A 13242-nucleotide genomic window follows, 5' to 3' on the forward strand; every position below is an offset into this window, starting at 1 on the left:
CAAATATAAAGATTTTTCCTGTGTTTTCCATGTGCAACAATCCTGGCAGTTATCACAACCATGACATACACAGAAAGCTGAGGTTAGAAAGCAACCTTGAAGTTTTCTTTGAGAGAGATTGATTTTGCTCCCTTCTAGGCATCTTCGAATATTCCTTAACCATTAGAAATGTGTGAGGATGCTTGACTGGTACTGGATGAAGGAATTGTGACAGCTATCTGGAAAAATGGAAACCAAAAATAAAACACAATGGTGGAAAACTGAAATAACATTTAAAATGATGTTGCTACTCAGCAAACGTTTGTGGAGAGGAATTGGAGTTTATACTTCATTTTGATGATCTTCCATCAGAACTCAGTGTCATAGTACTTCCTACATTTTCTCTTCTTATTCTTGAAGAATTTAAAGAAATCCACATTATTCCATCAAAAAGCTTTATAGCCAGCTGTATATTGATGGAATGAGATCATTTATTAATATAATTTTTTCAGGCAGTGTCCAGTAGTTTTTGATGATTGTAACTTTTTGTAAAGGATACATACCTTGCAGCAACTCTCTGGGAACTTTCAATTTGACTGCTCCTGCCCAGTGGGAAAGCTTTGGGGGGTGACCATGACCAAAAGACCATTGATGACCTTCTTGATGTATTTTGATGACTAGACTTCAGATGTAGATGCTAGGAGAAAGATATAAGTATATCTATTTCCAAAGACAAAGTGTATTCATCTGACTCAGAAAATAGCATGTTCTATTGCAGGACTTCACAGAGTTGTCTGGTGTCAACTTTAAAACAACCTTCCCCTGAAGCTACCTTGACCTCACCTCTTCCAACCTTGTCTCCTGTAAGGACACCATTCCTTTCTCTGTTCTCCACCCTCCCCACCCACATCTGTTCTCAAGATGAGGCTTTCCATTCTAGGACTCCTGAAACATCCTTCTTTTCCCAGACAGTTACTTTCAGCCCTTCCAGGTTAGGCAAAACTTTATGTATTTCATAATGAGGAAAGTTTTCTTCACTCAGAATGTAGTGAACCTGTGGAATCATTTCCCACAAATAACTATAGAAATCAAGTTAAAATGTTTTGAAGACTTGTGAGAGATGTTGAGAATTGAGATAAATGATCAACTGTGATCATAGTGATTGGCACAGTGAGCTTGAGGGACAGTGGAAGGGACACTTCCAGATCAAATTCCATCATGGCAGCTTAAGTTTAATAATACAACAAAATGTCATTAATGCTGATGTTCAAAAACTATCAGGTTGCTGTAAGAACCATGCCTGTTTTTGGGAGGGAATCTGCCATCCATATTCAATCTGACTATTCATGACTGCAGACTCTTAAAAAGATCAACCAAATCTTCTCAATTCAAGAGAAACTACGTATGGGCAAAAATTGCCAGCCTTGCCTTCAATGCCCAGATCTCAAGAATAATGTTAAGGTTAAAAAATAAAACAGCAGAACATTATGCAAATTTTGGTTGGTGAGAATTTCCAGTTTGTACTTTAAAACCATGCCAAGAACATCAAAGAAAATCAACAACCGGCTTGTGTGTGCAGAAAGGAATGATTTAAGTTCATAAAGGTCATTTTTGCATTACACACAAAATGTTAGAAGAACTCAGCAAGTTAGGCAGCATTCATTCATGGAGGGGCATAAATAGTCAATGTTTTGGGCCAAGAACCGTCCACTGTTTCTTCCCCTCCATAAACGCTGCTTGATTTGATGAGTTCCTCCAGCATTTTATGTACGTTACTCAAGATTTCCAGCATTTGCGGAAACTTTTGAGTTTGCATCTGTCTCCATAGACTCTGCCTGAGCATTTTCAGCATTTTTTGTTTTTAATCACGGGACTCCAATTCACTTGCTAATTCCACATGTCTGGAACCTTAAAATGAAAACATGTGAGAATGTTTCTTATGCAAATTAAGTCCAACAGTGCCCGATTCCTAAGGAATGTAAAGTAATCATGATTGTGTCTTACAGCTTATGAATGATTAAAAAGTCAGTTTTAACTCAGAGTCAGAATCCTGTGAGAGCCAATATGCTCAATGTGATTGAGCTGAAGATCTGGCAGATTTAATTGCAATACTGGAAGCAGAAATCAGCATTTGGTCAGGGAGAAGGCAGGAGCCTGCCTTTATCAAAGTACAGCTGGCAAAGTGGCATCTACAGTTGGATGACCACTCTAAAGTTTGGCATAGTTTAGTAACAAAGGAGGCCTGGATCAGTGAAGGCTAAGTTTTCCTTTGTGGCTCCCTGAGGACTAGGAATGCTTGCATGAGCCAGATTATAGTCAATTTCTTTTAAAACTTAATTCTCTAGATTTCACTGGATTCCTTACAGATAAACCCATTGGGGTTATATGGCCAGGATCCAGTGCAAAGTGTTAGAATGCCGCTGGGCCAAGACTATTGTTTCATTAATCAGTATCCTGCCAATTTATGACAAGCATCACATTTTCTAGAATAGCACAAAAACCAGAGATTCACATTAAGTGAGTGCAATCACTCCTTTTCAATTCTCACACTTTACATTGACAAAAATCAGAGTAGGTTGATGTGTCAATCTAATTTCAGCAAATATCCATAAGTTTCTTGAGTTGACCTCGGAGTCTCTGATAAAGTTGTAACATTACAGGGTCTCTAGCAAATCATCTATTAATTCTGTGTCAACTGAAGATGGACAACTCATGCCACAGGCTCCAAATGGTGAATGTTCAGCTGTCTTTGGGGAAGGTATACTAATAGGAAAGGTTGGAGAATCTGTATATGCATTTGGTAAAAGTGATAGCAAGTGATATCTGAATGGGACTGCATAGGCACAGAATGGGGCCTGCAGCTTGAAGAAGATTGAGAAGGCTTGGAAACTTCCCTAGTTCTCCTGATTGTCCTTAGCTCATAAAGAATGTCTTGCCTAAGTTACTTCTGTCCTAACAATGACAGCAGCCCTAAGTTAACATACCAGTACAGCTAGCAATTACTAAGAAATATTCTCCTGGAGAATTTAAATATTTGTGTAGAGGCACCCTCTCTGATTATATGGAACATGATTCAGGTTGCATCTAGCATATTGTGTACAGGTCTGCACTTCCCACCTAAGGAAGGATAGTTATGTGAGAAGGGACTATTAGTGATATCTCCTGGGGTGAGGTTATGTTGTATGAAGGCAGAATGGATTCTTAAATTTGAAAGAGCAGGAAGTGATCTCATTGAAATATACAGCCTTTTTAAGGGAAGAGAGATACAGAATTTTGAATTTAACATTATGGAAGCATGTTCATATGCACTGGATATCCATAAGCTGGGTATTTTAAACCCCAGGACAGTACACTATGTACTGTTTGTCTAGGATTCTTTGGTTTGTCTAAGAATCTTTTACAGATGATAAGGTTCCTGATAAAAAAAGGGCAGAGGAGTGCCAATTTCTTGAGCAAAATGCTATGATCCCAATGCTCAGAAAGTCCAAGGTGTGTATGTGCATCTGCCTAAGAGCATTCATAGCAGCATAACCAAAAGGACTATGTGGCTAAAAATCACCAACACCATACAAAACAGGCAGGGAATGACAGTTGTAAAGCTGATGTGATTCCACGGTGCTTTTTCAAACCAAGGGCATCTGCACGAGTTTGAAACATGGCACTCAGCTGTGCGCTCAGCCATCATTCACCACTGCATTTGAGTTGAGGGCTAAATTGCTGAAGAGAGAGGCTAAAGTAAGAAGTACATGCTATAGCATGAGCCAGCAACTTCCACATTAGAGGACACCAAGAGTTAGAGGGGAATATGGATGAGGGAGGAGGGAGGAATTAGGAATACAACAATGTTCGTTCTTGATCACTATGGATGCTTGTCATGGCCTCAGCAAAACGACTTCTTGTCTGACTGACATGAAATACACAGAGAAACACTTACTCTCCTTCAGCTCTATCCTGCTGTTATGTGCACACTTTGATTTGTGAGGAAAGGGCATTTCACTGAAGATCATTGACATTATGTTTCTACAACTTGTGTTAGTGACAACAACACTGACCCAGATATCACAGTTTAAAAAAAAATACCTGGAATGGAAACTGTGACCATAACATAAATAAGGAAAGCTGAGGTGAGGAGATGATGATTGGAAGAGATTATTGGTGGATGGGTAGTGAGCGAAGAAGGCCATTGAAGAGGACTGTAGAATATATTCAAGTTGAATACTTGAGAACTCCTTCACAAGCTTTTAAAAGCTGTGATTCATATAGTTACTTGAAGAAAGCCTGCCTTTAACAGGCTACTTTTTAATAACAACATCCACTTACAACACTTCTCCTCATGTATGCAGCTAATGAACAGTGCTGGGAAAACAGATATGCAAAGCAATCATTTAAAAATGCGAGACAGCACAAACTTCATATGCTGTCGCTCATATAATAACGGGTCCAGGGTTAAAAAATAGCCCCATGCCATTATTTGGGGTTAGCCAACTTCTCCGGCACTCTCTAGCTCTTACTTAAATGTTAGTGGGAGACTCGTGGAATGATGCTGTACTACATTTAGAATGTAGTGGTGAAATGGTGTAAATTACAAAATAGCAAAAAAAATATACTTCAGATGACTAATATTCACGATGCAGCTTGAGTTGTCCCTATAGCAAGGCCTATATTTCTGTAATATATGGGGATTCAACAAAAGATTCTAAGGAAGTTCAAGGACTACAATTTAAAGCCACACAATGGGCTTCTACAATAGGAAATAAAATAAACATCTGTAATAAGGGAGAAAACACAAGGTGTTAAAGTTTGTTGAAGCTCTGGTGTCTCAACTTAGAAAAAATGGAGTGCAAATGATGTTATCAATCAGAAAATATCATCTGGGATCGTGAAGAAGATGATGCTTCTTATCCAGTAGCATCAGGAAGTTATTAAATTTCACTTCCATGGATGCTTTTTAACAGAATGAATGACAGAGCAATGAAACAGTAAAGAAAAGAGACATTACCTGCGCCCAGCAGTCAAACCATCTCACACTACATCACGTGACCACCAGCACTGCCAACTCCACACAAGATTTTCGGGCTCTATTATTGTACCTTTTTGAGGAAGCAGCATCTAGTGCCACATGCCCAGAGATGGAAGATTCTGGATGCTTTCTGCATACCACACAATGCCATTTAATCCATGAATCTAGAGTTGTTTAAATTGAAATTGCAGAAAAATACTGTACACACGGAAACACAGGGAGGGAATACTGTACATTCATCAGCTGATTAACACTGCAACAAAACATTTGGCTCTAGCCTGTGGCAAAAAGATAATGGTAAAATCATCATTGTGGCTTTGCAGAGGCTGGTAGAAGTGTATGTTTTAAATTCACTTTGATAATAGCTTCTATAAAGTAGGTGATTACACAGGAACACACACAAAATGCTGGAGGAACTCAGCAGGCCAGGTAGCATTTATGGAAATGAGTACAGTCAATATTTCAGGCCAAGACCTTTCATGAGGGCACTTCATGAGTCTTGATGAAGGGTCTCAGCCCGAAACATTGACTGTACTCTTTTCCACAGATGTTGCCTGGCTTGCTGAGTTCCTCCAGCATTTTGTGTGTGTTGCTTGGATTTCCAACATCTGCAGATTTTCTCTTGTTTGTGATTACACAGGAAACTACTCATGTGGGTCATTTATTTACTGTCAGAAAATGCTTTAAGTGGGAAGAACCACAATAAGCAAAAACTGTAGACCTCTATATCGAGGAAGATCAGGAAACATTCACACACTGATCACAAGTAGAGGATAAAGAAACTTGAATGGACTTGCTTTATAGACATTTGGAATATGTCAGCTCTTGGCTGCAAATATAATGATTATCTCAGCAATTCTGGCAACAAAGCATTAACTACATATCCTTCATGGCTTTGCCATGGAATACTGGGCATAAGGGTTGTAGAGTATTGGGAAAATCAGCAGCTCATAAACAGTTTAAACATTCCCCTAGCCTCTACTTTCAGTGAAATGAATGTAAGTCAGTCAGCTCAGTGTGGTAGCATGGATGGTGAACTGTGGAAATATCTGCAGAACTCATTCAATTGGATTACAAAGTATGTGGAAAAATAGCTCAGAGGAAATGAGGAACTGTAGTCAATTGAAATTCTCTCAGATACTAAAGGACCTTGTTTCCTCAAATCTACTGAGGAAAGGACAGTGCTGCCACCAGTGCTACTGTTCCAGCTGGAGTGAGTGTCTATGACTCGGTACCTGCAATAGCAGCAATACAGAAAATTCCATTTCTTTCATACAAAGCAACTGGTTTTCGTAATACAAGAGTTTGCACTTCATTCTGCAACCTTACAACTTTCTAATTCAATTCTCATCCCACAGGAGTTGTGCAAAAACACCAAAATACCCAGTCAAGTATGAGTGTATAACATTCCAATTTCCAACTTTAATTTCTGGACATGGAGAAAATAGAGTGGTTAAGAGTAGTTTCAGATGCTCATCCCAAACACCATAGAATTTTATTACTCATCTCCTTCCTCACTTTGTTTTCCTGTTTCATCAGGGGCAATAACACACCCAAATGCCTTGTCATATTGATGCCTGTCACCTTGTTTCTCCAAAGCAGCTATTATGCTTATGATTGCTATTACAGTCTCCTTGAACCATCTTCCACTTTCTTGAGGATAAATGTGATCACAGAATTCAATCTGATTCCACAGTGAAATCAGAAATGTATTTTATTCTCTAACATATCTGTGCTTGATTCCTCCACCAGGTTATTATCATATATTTTACAGCTTAAATATAAAGCAAGCTCCCCCTGCTTGAAACTGTTCTCATGTTTTCCACAACAAATGAACAACTTCCTTCATGGAACTTTTACAGTTTTGTACCAAATTCAGCAAAATTTTCAAGTGCTGCCTGATGTACTGAGAGGAGCAAATACATTTCACTAATTCATGCCAGATAAAGCTCTGAGACGATGATGGATATCAGTATTAAAGTGAGTGATGGATTGATCAGCATGGCTGCAAAATCAACTTGGCATAACCAATAAGTGCTGAACTAATTCTTTTGGTTTCAGTAAAAGTTTTGATTGCATTCCAAACCTCTAAACCTTGTTCACATTTTCCATTCTTCTGGAAAGAAAATACCTTTACTTGCATGGCAACTGGAAGATTATTTATTATCGGTGCTAAAATGGCTTTCCTTAATGTAAATGTGGAATCATAGAACAGTACATCACAGGCATAGTACTTGAATCTATTTCGTACATTCGGTATCTGTATATGAATCAAATGGTTTCAGTTCCTGAACTCAATTATATTTCATTCAGATGTTCAACTTCAAATGCAGAGAAGCTTATCATTCAACCAGCTGAGTGCATATTATTTCCCTGCTATTGCTAAACACAGGAGGTCAGTTGAAATGGCTACTGATTTCATTGCTATATTTGTTTCTCGGCTAAGTTCAAATATCTCCCTTTTTCCAGCCTCTCTGCTCAGTGTGCTGGTTATAAATCACTTGTGACCCATCAGAGTTTACAGAAAAATAAACCACTATTAGTATCAGATCTTTCGATAAGGGTTCCACACAGGAAACTGATGCTGCCATTAATCACCAGCCATAATATTACCGAATAGTGAAGTAGATTTGTGGAACTGACTGGCCTATAAGAAAAGGTTGAGGGAACTTGGGCTTTTCTCTATGGAACGACAGAGACATGACTTGAGAGAGTATATAAAATATTATGAGTGGCATAGGTTGAATGTACAACCAGCACCTTTTTCAGTAGTAATGGCCAATACCAGAAGACATCATTTTAAGCAGAGTGGATAAAAATTGTGGGGAGATGCCAGAGGTTGTTTTGCAGACAGAGTGTTGGTGGATGTCTAGGACACATTGCCGGGGGGGGGGGGGGGGGAGGGTGGAGGGTGGTAATAGGGGCTGATACTATAAGAACACTTAAAAAGACATCCTTGGATAGGCACATGGATGTAAGAAAAATGGACGGTTATGCTCTGTGTATAAAAGAAGGGTTGGATTGATTGTGGAGTATGTTTATAGAGGTCTGCACAACATTGTGGGCCAAAAGGTGTATATTGTGTTGTACAATTCTATGTTCTACTCCTGCATCTGTATCTTTTTTAATGCAAAGACATGATTCTGTAAAATACTTCCCGAAGTATATTTTTGATCGTACCAGGACAGCACACAATCCGCAGGAACTAGGTTTTGAAATTCAAACTCAGGAGACATAGTGAACAATATCTTACTCCTGCTGACGAAACCTTGCTTTCACTTCAGTCAGTCTGAAATATTTTCTGTTTATGTTCAGTTTCTCCAATCTCAAAAACTCTTTGTCTATCATCATTGGTCTTTTTTCGTATATGAGCTGAAATGATTGACATGAAATGTAGCCAATTGTGAGATTATGTTGGTTTACCATCATGTGGTTTACCTGGTGTTCTGCCTCTTTAAGTAGCAGTTATATTTCAAACTATGCAGCGCAGGTTGGAGTTCCCACATAGCTCCTGGCAGGTCTCTTTCACCTTTGGCTAATTGGTGCTAATTGTTTTGGATCAAGAATTGGGTCAAGATATTGCAGCTGATAAAAATATACTTAGTGACCCCCTACTTGCACTTTGGATGATGGCTTGAAATAAATGAAAATGCTTTTATGAAATCACCTTGTTTTACAGTAGATATTTCAAATGAAAGGTTAATTGTGTAGACATTTGGAATTAAAAAAAATGTCTCCATTGAAAGTTTGGCAATACTTGGCTTAAAGCCCTATTGATATGTTGCTAGTTTTATGTTTTGAATTTGGTTATATGTAAGTGCTAGGCAATCAGAAATGATGCTGAGACTCTTCACAGTAAACACATAAATGGATTCAGTATCTACATAATGGAGGAAAAACACATCCAAACTCCAGGTGTCACAAGGTGCAAGAACCACCACTGTTGGACAACCATATGGTGGTGTTAGAAGCACCACCATATCAACTAAGGAGTATTTTTCAATTACTATATATCATTCTTGGAAGAGACATGCAACATATACAACATAAATATCATTTCCTGTATGTGGTTGGGATAAATCAAAGTGAGAAACACGTTCTTCCACCTGGATAAGCTTCTGACACTCAGAAAGTTGTGGAAATGTAGTGACAATAATCTTGGATGAGATGACAGAAGACTGATAGTTAACATCACAAAATATGAGTTAATAATTAGATCTGCTGGCTGTCAGAACTTAAGAAAATATTTAAGAAACATTAAAAATAAAATGAAGAATTTAAGAAAATGTGTTATGTAAAATATTAACTAAAATACCTGAAGCACTTTAGAGTGAATGTTTTGTGTTTTTCAATGGAAATAAACACAAATAAATTTTAACAAGGTGAATTTACTCCTTCAGGGTCTTTGCCAAATTGCAATCAATGATGGTCAGAGATCTAGCATCAAGTCTACAGTTGTGACAGGAGCTGAGATAATCTACAACCCAGTTCTCACGTGATACAGCACTACTGCTGGACTCCATGAGCAGCTACTGCAAATGTATCAACATAAAGTGGCTCCAAATAATGGCAAGATAGTTCAGAATCTCAGCAGAAGTCCAGAACATTCTTTTTACACACATGTGCCAGCATTTCCAAGCATCAACTTGATAGCTGTGATATTATTGCTTCGAATTTCCTTACCGCCTGCCAAGACAAATTCATCGGTGGTTGGGCATCCCGCTCATGACCATTCTAGTCAAAACACAGGAAGTTTCTGTGCATGATGGAACATCAAGTATTATAAGGGTGAGAGGCTTTTGGAAGAGAATGTGAATTTAATTTGTTATGGGCAGGGTGAGGGGTGTTGAGAACAGAAGGTCCACGAGTGGATACTGGAATCAGAGTGCGAAAGGTCAACGACTCCATGGAGATGGTGGAAGAAGGCTATTGGTGGGGTCAGTGAGGGAGGAAGAATGTCGTCTAATGCAGTCAAAACCATGAAGATTGTCCTTATCAGACAGGACCAGTCCAAACTAGTTGGAATCACCAAGACATTTGTAACCAGCCCAAGCCAGTTGAAACTGGTTAAAACCACTCTGGACCTGTCCAAACCAGCCAGGTTGAGCCTGATTCAGTCCAAGCTGGTTGGGACTGGTCAAATCCGGTCCAAATTGTTGTGAACTGGTCCAAACTAATTGGGTCAAATCTAAGCCAATTAGACCTCATCCAAATTGCTTGGGTCTTTTCTTGAAATGATGAGCAGATGAAACCGAGTGGGGAAGTGTCTAGTTGGGACCATTATAATCAGTCAGGACCAAGTTGGTCTGGTCTATAATTGTTAGGACAAGTCCAAACTGAGCATTGGTGTCATTTCATAGCATTGTCAATGGCAGGTTCCGTCACTTTGCCGATTATTAAGAATACATTGATCAATTTGTACCGTAATTATCTGGACTAAATTTGCCCTGCTGTCCCCGGGCCATTTTCCACATTATCCGGTAGGTCCCAATACTGCAGCTCACTGGAGCAGCTTAAGTAGGTGCATTTATCTCTGAAGTTCAGGTCTTCTGCTGTGGGATAATGTCTGTATCAAGTGCCATCAGCCATTCTTTGATAATGTGGAGTGAATTAGCTCAGCTGGAGACTGAATTCTGTGAGGTGAGGATTCTGGGACCTTAGGTCCAATTCAAACCTATTAGAACCTGTTGGGTCGAATTCAAACCCAGATCCAGACCAAAGTGGTAAGCTCTGGTCCAGACTGATTCTGTCCAGTCCAAACTAATCAGGACCAATCATATCTGGCTCAAACAAGTCAATTTTGACCCATACTGGTATGTTGTATCCCAGCCAGTAGAGTCTAGTCAAATCCAGTCTAAACCACTAAGATTGGATGCAAATTAATCAAGTTTGGATCAAATCAGTTGGGACCAGTCTGAGCCATTTGGGACTGGCCCAAGCCAGTCAAGACCGGTACAAACCATGATACGAAGTTTGATGGCATTGTGAATAACATAGAAGACTGATGCAGTTATGTGTGGAGAAATGTCAGGTGAAATTTAAGCCGACGAAATATGTAGTGCTGCACTTTGGGAGATCAAATATAGAGACACTTAATGGTAAGACCCTTAATGGTGTTGATGAGCAGAGGGATCCAGAGGTCCAAATTCATAGTTGCCCGAGAGTAACTGGCCAGGTTGGTAGGGTAGTAAAGCACATGTACGGCATGCTTGTTCTGGTTGCCCCGTTTTAGGGAGGACATGGAGGCTTTGTGAGGTTTACCATGATCCTGCCTGGATTGGACAGTGTGTGCTATAAAAAGAGGCTCGACAAATATGGCTTGTTTTCTCTGGAACAGCGGAGGCCAATGAGAGACCTGATAGAATTAGAAAATTATGAGAGTCATGGACAGAATAGACATGTTTTTTTTCCCTGTGGTGGTATTGGCTAATACCCGAGGGCATACATTTAAGATAAAAGGGAGCAAGTTCAAAGGAGACGTGTAGGGCAAGTAATTTTTCTTAAGACACAGAGAGTGATGAGTGCCTGGAACGTGCTACCAGGAATGGTGATGATGCAAATACAATAGAGATGTTCAGGAGGCTCTTAGATACCTATGAATGTGCATGAAATAGAACTGTATGTACATTGTGCAGGCAGAAGAGGCTAGTTTAATGTTCATTTGATTGCTAATTAGTTTCACACACCATTGTGGGTCGAAGAGCTTGTTCCTTGATCTACTGATCCATGTTTTTATAAAATGGCTCCCAAATGGCAAATAGGATCAGGACACACAGAATGAGCATGGAGGGGAGGTTTTCAATAGCGGGAGAGTTTAAGACAAGAAGGCACAGCCACAGAATAGGAGTTCACTTCGAACAGAGATGAGGAGGAATTTCCTTAGCCAGAGGGTGGTGAATCTGTGGATTAGTGAGGGTGTCAAAGGTTACAGGAAGAAGGCAGGCAAAAAGGGTTGAGGAGGAAAATAAAGCAGCCATGATTGAATGGACAGACTCGATGAGCTGAATGGCCTAACTCTGCTTCTATGTCTTACGATCTTGCTGCTCATTTCCTGTCATGTTCGTTGATTGATTGCCAGCTCACCAATGACCATTCCAGTCAGAGCTCTGGGCTTCCTATGCCCAGTGGAAAAGTTGTTCATTTTCAGGCTATTCAGCATGACAAATTGCTCCATAATATCATCTTAAGGTTTGTGCCTAAATTGACGCTGTCCACAGTCTAGTTAATTATCAGGTTGACACAGGCATAGTTAACAAAATTAGCATTTGAGGCAATGTCCCAGGATTACCTCGAAGTACAGCCTGTCCTGGACCAGCAAAGATGGTGTTACACAGTGTACAGTCCTGAGCTCAAGGATTGACCTTTACTGGCCCACCTGTCCGTAGATGCATCTGTCTCAGACAGGACTGGCAGTAGTGACCACTACACTGAGCACATCTGTTATCCTAAATATTCACACCCTGCACCAGGGCATTCTGGCCACCATTCAATATAGTCTGCTCAACAGTACTTACCAAATTATAAAACAGCTGATTGTATCTGAAAGGACAACCTGGGACAAACAAATTACATTGCTAAGGGACCAGGCCAGTGTTCCCATATCTCTTAATGTATTTGGGATATCTTGGGCCTGCCAAGATCTCTATCTGTGGATGCAGTCAATTTTCAATTCAGTTTCAAGCTGCTGAATTTATTTAGTGAGAAGGGGGATGAAGCAATCCAGAAGTAAGCCAAGTATCAGACTCAGGTTTATTATGTTGTTGTTACATATTGTTTTGTGGCAATTATGCAGTGCAAGAAATAAAAACCTCTATTAAGTCACAATAAATAAATACATAGATAGATAAAATAAAAAATAGTGCAAAATAGGAGTTGTGAGGTAACATTCATGGACCATCCAGTAATCTGACAGTGGAGGGGAAGGGGTTGTTCCCAAAGGTTCATATGAGTCTTAATCCTACATACACTTTTAGTAGTGCCTTTTCTGCCATTCCTTGCTCTAGTCATAAAGAGAAAACAATGACCACTTCTCAAAAGTAATCAGGGATGGTCAATATACGCTAGGCTTCCAATAATGCCCACATCCTATGCCCAAACAGTTACAATTTCATTCTGCAATTCTAAGTCTTTTTTGTTTTCCACTGCAATGGAAATGTAGACATAATTCAAATAACAGTATATTTTTCACCCTTCCAGGTAGTATTACCTCAGTGCAGTTTCCACATTAACTTCTGCTGAATTTT

The sequence above is a fragment of the Hemitrygon akajei genome, chromosome 7 (assembly GCF_048418815.1).
Source record: "Hemitrygon akajei chromosome 7, sHemAka1.3, whole genome shotgun sequence".
NCBI lineage: Eukaryota > Metazoa > Chordata > Chondrichthyes > Myliobatiformes > Dasyatidae > Hemitrygon > Hemitrygon akajei.